This window comes from Lupinus angustifolius, unplaced genomic scaffold, assembly GCF_001865875.1.
Source record: "Lupinus angustifolius cultivar Tanjil unplaced genomic scaffold, LupAngTanjil_v1.0 Scaffold_126_1, whole genome shotgun sequence".
NCBI classification, from domain to species: Eukaryota; Viridiplantae; Streptophyta; class Magnoliopsida; order Fabales; family Fabaceae; genus Lupinus; species Lupinus angustifolius.
This window is the reverse complement of record NW_017725185.1, coordinates 198510-204454: the sequence shown is the minus strand read 5'-3', so window position 1 is coordinate 204454 and position 5945 is coordinate 198510. Positions and strand designations below refer to the sequence as shown.

General features: G+C 46.7%; 1 long non-coding RNA gene across 1 annotated transcript in view; it reads right to left on the bottom strand.

The window, feature by feature from the left end:
• The window catches only part of LOC109340012, a 19161-nt gene extending 15348 nt beyond the window's left edge, over nucleotides 1-3813 (bottom strand). The window contains exons 1-2 of the long non-coding RNA XR_002106740.1: nucleotides 3706-3813; nucleotides 965-972 (exon numbers count right to left, since the gene is read on the bottom strand). This is a non-coding gene — a long non-coding RNA (uncharacterized LOC109340012). The remainder of the gene's footprint in view (nucleotides 1-964; nucleotides 973-3705) is intronic.
• Between the last annotated feature and the right edge of the window lie 2132 nt (nucleotides 3814-5945).

The following is a 5945-nucleotide window of genomic DNA, read 5'->3' as shown; positions in this document are numbered from 1 at the left end:
CGAGCTTTAGCTCAGCCACCATCCATCACGGCGCCCTCCACCGCAGACTCAGTTTTCAACCAACCGTGATACATTGCTCGCAGGAAGCCAACATTCGCCCCGCTTGGTTCCTAGCACGTGGCCAAGGCACGGGGCAACGATGTGTAACACCCAGGCAGGCGTGCCCTCAGCCTAATGGCTTTGGCGCAACTTGCGTTCAAAGACTCGATGGTTCACGGGATTCTGCAATTCACACCAAGTATCGCATTTCGCTACGTTCTTCATCGATGCAAGAGCCGAGATATCCGTTGCCGAGAGTCTTTAGGATAAGCGTGTCGCAACGCCGCCCGCACGAGCACCGTCTCCGGGCCGACGGGGGCGAACTAAACGATTTCAATTTCCTTGGCGCGTTCCGCGCCGGGGTTTTGTTATTAGGCCAAGAGGACACCACAGAGGGTGTGGCGCCTCCTAACACGAGGGGGACCGAGGTGCCAAACACCTCCAGCCACCCCTACTCTAGCCACCCCTGAGGAGTAAAACAGATTCACGGGGTCGCACTGCTTGTGAGGCTTCGACAATGATCCTTCCGCAGGTTCACCTACGGAAACCTTGTTACGACTTCTCCTTCCTCTAAATGATAAGGTTCAGTGGACTTCTCACAACGTCGCCGGCAGCGAACCGCCCACGTCGCCGCAATCCGAACACTTCACTGGACCATTCAATCGGTAGGAGCGACGGGTGGTGTGTACAAAGGGCAGGGATGTAGTCAATGCGAGCTGATGATTCGCGCTTACTAGGAATTCCTCGTTGAAGACCAACAATTGCAATGATCTATCCCCATCACGATGAAATTTCAAAGATTACTTGGGCCTGTCGGCCAAGGCTATAGACTCGTACAATACATCAGTGTAGCGCACGTGTGACCCAGAACATCTAAGAGCATCACAGACCTGTTATTGCGTCAAACTTCCATGGTCTAAGCGACCATAGTCCCTCTAGGAAGCTGGCCGTGGAGGGTTACCTCCATATAGCTAGTTAGCAGGCTGAGGTCTCGTCCGTTAACGAAATTAACTAGACAAATCGCTCCACCAACTAAGAACGGCCATGTTCCACCACCCATAGAATCAAGAAAGAGCTCTCAGTCTGTCAATCCTTACTATGTCTGGACCTGGTAAGTTTCCCCATCTTGAATCAAATTAAGCCGCAGGCTCCACCCCTGGTGGTGCTCTTATGTCAATTCCTTTAAGTTTCAGCCTTGCGACCATACTCCCCCCAGAACACAAAGACTTTGATTTCTCATAAGGTGCCAGCGGAGTCTTAAAAGCAACATTTGTTGATCCCTGGTCGACATTGTTTATGGTTGAGACTTGGACGGTATCTGATATTCTTCGAGCCCCCAACTTTCTTTCTTGATTAAAGAAAACATCCTTGGCAAATGTTTTAGCAGTTCTTCGTCTTTCATAAATCCAAGAATTTCACCTCTGACTATGAAATACGAATGCCCCCGACTGTCCCTGTTAATCATTACTCCGATCCCGAAGGCCAACACAATATGATCACAGTAACAACGCCGGAGGCACGACCCAACCAGTTAAGGCCAGGAGTGCATACGCATCGCCGGCAGAAGGGACGAGCCGACCGGTGCACACCAATGGCGGACCGATCGACCCAACCCAAGGTCCAACTACGAGCTTTTTAACTGCAACAACTTAAATATACGCTATTGGAGCTGGAATTACCGCGGCTGCTGGCACCAGACTTGCCCTCCACTAGATCCTCATTAAGGGATTTAGATTGTACTCATTCCAATTACCAGACTCAATGAGCCCGGTATTGTTATTTATTGTAACTACCTCCCCATGTCAGGATTGGGTAATTTGCGCGCCTATTGCCTTCCTTGGATGCGGTAGCCGTTTCTCAGGCTCCCTCTCCGGAATCGAACCCTAATTCTCCGTCACCCCTCACCACCATAGTAGGCCACTATCCTACCATCGAAAGTTGATAGGGCAGAAATTTGAATGATGCATCGCCGGCACAAAGGTCGTATGATCCGACGAGTTATCTAATAAATGCATCCCTTCCAGAAGTCGGGGTTTGTTGCACATATTAGCTCTAGAATTACTATGGTTATCCGAGTAGTAGATACCATCAAAAAAACTATAATTGATTTAATGAGCCATTCGCAGTTTCACAGTCTGAATTAGTTCATACTTACACATGCATGGCTTAATCTTTGAGACAAGCATATGACTACTGGCAGGATCAACCAGGTAGCATCCATCAACGACTTTGCTCGACGTGCAAGTGTTGCCACCGCAAATGGTTAAGCAAGTCCGACACCACGACAAAGTGTTATTCAAGGGAACCGATAAATCAAAGGGACCCAATGGGGCAGACTCATCAGCCCGCGTTCGCCGCATGCACCGCATCCAAGGGAACACTAGACACGTGTGAGAACACAAGCCATCACAATTCACAGCTAACACATCACAAGCATCACTTTCGAATCCTCCAATGACCTCTAGAAGGGGTCTGGATGGAACAGGTCATGAGAGGCGCATGAATACCACTTAACGGGTAGGCAACACAAGAACCATAATTGAACGTCGGGGCCGAAATGACACAAGGCAAACATAGGAAGGGTTGTGTGCTGAAAGTTCGATGACCATGATCATGGAGCCAGATAGCAAAAACATCCCAATTGACACTCACTCGCCCTCCCATTAGACAGACTCGATGGTACCACACAGACCACTCCCCGCAATGCCAATGGCAAGCAAGCACATGGAAACACATGGTGCTGCCGGATCCGCTACGTCGTGCGCAAACAGAAAAGGTAACCGCCAAAATCGATATGGACCAAGGTTCAAAATTTATCTGACTGCCAAATCCTCCCACAACGCACTTTTGACGAATTGGCTCACCCCTCTACGTGGTGTGGCTCAGCCCTCAGGGCATCACCTAACACCACGTCCTTCCATGGCGAAAAGGGTCTCATAGGCAACAGATACACCTAGGTGCGCACATATTTCCCGAGGTGCGCACATATTTCCCAAGGTGCCCACATATTTCTCGAGGTGCGCACATATATCCTAAGGACAAGTCTACACCGACTAATCGCATTATTGCGTGCGTCTTACACCACCGTACCTTGACTTCAACGATGAAAACCAGCCCGCAACACACTTCCGGATGACTGGGCTTGCGCCCCTCCGTGCTGCAGCTGTGCCCCTAAGGGCTTAACCAAGCACCACATCCTTCCGTGCAGGACTTGGTCACACTAGAAGCCTCTAAACGTCCGTGGGATGCCGTAACTACCAACTCGCACCGTGGGACCAATCCAGCACCTCAACAGCCAACACATTTCTGAGGGACAAGCCTAACCGAGGCACACTGTTGCTAGCGTCACAAACGACCGCACCTTGACTTCATCCGTGCAAACCAGCCCGCGACACACTTCCGGATGATTGGACTTGCGCCCCTTCGTGCTGCAGTTGTGCCCCTAAGGGCTTCACCAAACACCACATCCTTCCGTGCAGGACTGGTCACACTTGAACCCTCGGAAAGTCCATGGGATGTCGTATCTACCAACTCCGCACCGTGGGACCAATCCAGTACCTCAACAGCTAACACATTTCCGAGGGACAAGCCTACCTGAGGCACATTGTTGCTAACGTCACAGACGACCGCACCTTGACTGCAACCGCGCAAACCAGCCCGCAACACACTTCCGGATGATTGGACTTGCAACCCTTCGTGCTGTGGCTATGCCCCTGAAGGCTTCACCAAGCACCACATCCTTCCATGCAGGACTGGCCACAATAGAAGCCTCAGAATGCCCTCCACCCACAACTACCCAACCCGTCACCGAGTCACCAAACCGGAACCTTGACAAGTGAGAGGGACGCATCAAGAATTTCAAGTTGGACCACGAGGAAGAAGCCAAGCCCTTGATGCATCCCAAACGAGTCCTAGGTGCCGGATATGTTCAACTCGATGCACACATTTTTCCGAACGACCAGCCTGCACCTAGCCACGAACGACCATGATTCGGCATGGAAGATGACTTGGTCGAATTGCCCACAACGCCATGAAAAAACACACTAGCATGTCGGGAATAGCTTGAAGGGGCGCTGGGGGGGAGTCCCATGGCATGCCATCCTAACCCACCAAGGTGCATGGACAGGCAGGCAGCTGCCTCCTATAGTAGGCTAATATGCAAAAACCCACTCCGCACCATTGGACATCCTTTTCTCTAGGGATACATTCTGGGTTTTTTGAGGCTAGAGGTCGAATTTTGCCCTAAGTTTTTGCACACGTGCTTATAAAAATGGGAGCTAGTGGTCCACGAAGTTTTACGAATTTTCTCCAAGCCGATAAGTTTTCGTAACTTTTCTAAGCGACGAGCATTACATAATTCCCGAAAATTAGAAAATGAGTGTGTACCATGTTTTTTGAGCTGTTCTTTTGCAGGAATGCTTGGAATATTATTCCTAAACATTTCCCAAAGGTACGCCTATGTAACATCGAGGCATTTACCTTAAATGATTTTCTACCAAAGTGCAGCGCACGTCCTCGTGCCATGACGGGCAACATTGCCTAGGAGTTGAATTCCGACTTGAGACTTTGCAGGAAATCATGGCAAAACAATTTCGGGTTCCCCTCCAAATATGGAGGCATTTCATGAAGGGGTCGACGTCTTATGATGCGTTCACCGAAATAGGGAATGCGATTGAAGCAAGAATCTCATGCGAGGCACGGGTCACTTTCACCAACCACTCGGAACATGTGTCGTCACTTTCACCTACCAGTCGGACAGTGTGTATGGCACGGGTCTAATTCACCTACCACTCGAATAAGGGACTATGTGTCCATCATGGACTTTCATTGCACCAATTCGACTAATCGCACACACGAGTTGCTGCTCCACAACCCTCATTGGGTGTATGAACTAGAACTCAAAAAGATGGAGGCTGGTTGCACAAAACAAGGCGACAGGAGAAAAATCAAAGTGGATCCTAACAGAAAGTCTACTCTGCCTGTTCCGAAGTGCCCTGCTATTTGTATATTGAAAGGTGTTTCAACAAATAAATTTATTGATAACACTTTACTATTTTACAATTTACACCTCTTTCAAGATTCAATTGTAGTATAGTATAGGGTTATATCGAACCACAAGGAATTTCCTAATAGAATGAATCATATGAATATGTCAATGCACAAATAATGAGTAAACATATTTTGTTTTTGATTTAATTTTGATATAAACATTTAACAAGAAATATAAACTAAGTATTAACAAATTCTTGAGGAGACAACATCATTATGAAAGTATTTCTTAACTTCTTATGTATTTGAACTACTTAGACAAGTTCTTATGTTTTACTTTGATTAACTTCAAACACCAAGGTCTGAAATCCTCCTTTTAGTGTATGTCCTAAAATGGTAGAATGATGATCACTTATATTTATTACTAAACAATATTACATCCACAAAGAGACTAGGTTGTCACACCCTAATCTTGGCTACTCTAATATTGAAGTAGTAATGAATATAAGATCTTAAGAAAAGCATGTTTAACTTGGCAAATAAACTAAGTAGTACAACTACTTCTTAGTTTATTTGTTATGTGTTTGAGTCAAGTAATTTTTCATGACTTGAAATCAGATTTTAGGTGATAAATCTAAAAAGAGCATAAGACCTTCTCCAACAAATAAAATTAACCAAAGCACCAACTTGAATGATTAAAATACAAATTTAGAATAAATGAAGAAGAAGAAATACATGATCAACATTCAAATGAAATTGTTAGGAGCATGAGCCATCCATCCAAGGATTGGATGCTTTAGGTTCCAAATGAGATTACAAAATGAATTTTTGCATCTCATTTGCCTTCTCCTTTATGCTCTTGAATTATAAACTAAAAACTATAACACTTACTTACAAAAAGCTCCTATGAACCGAGC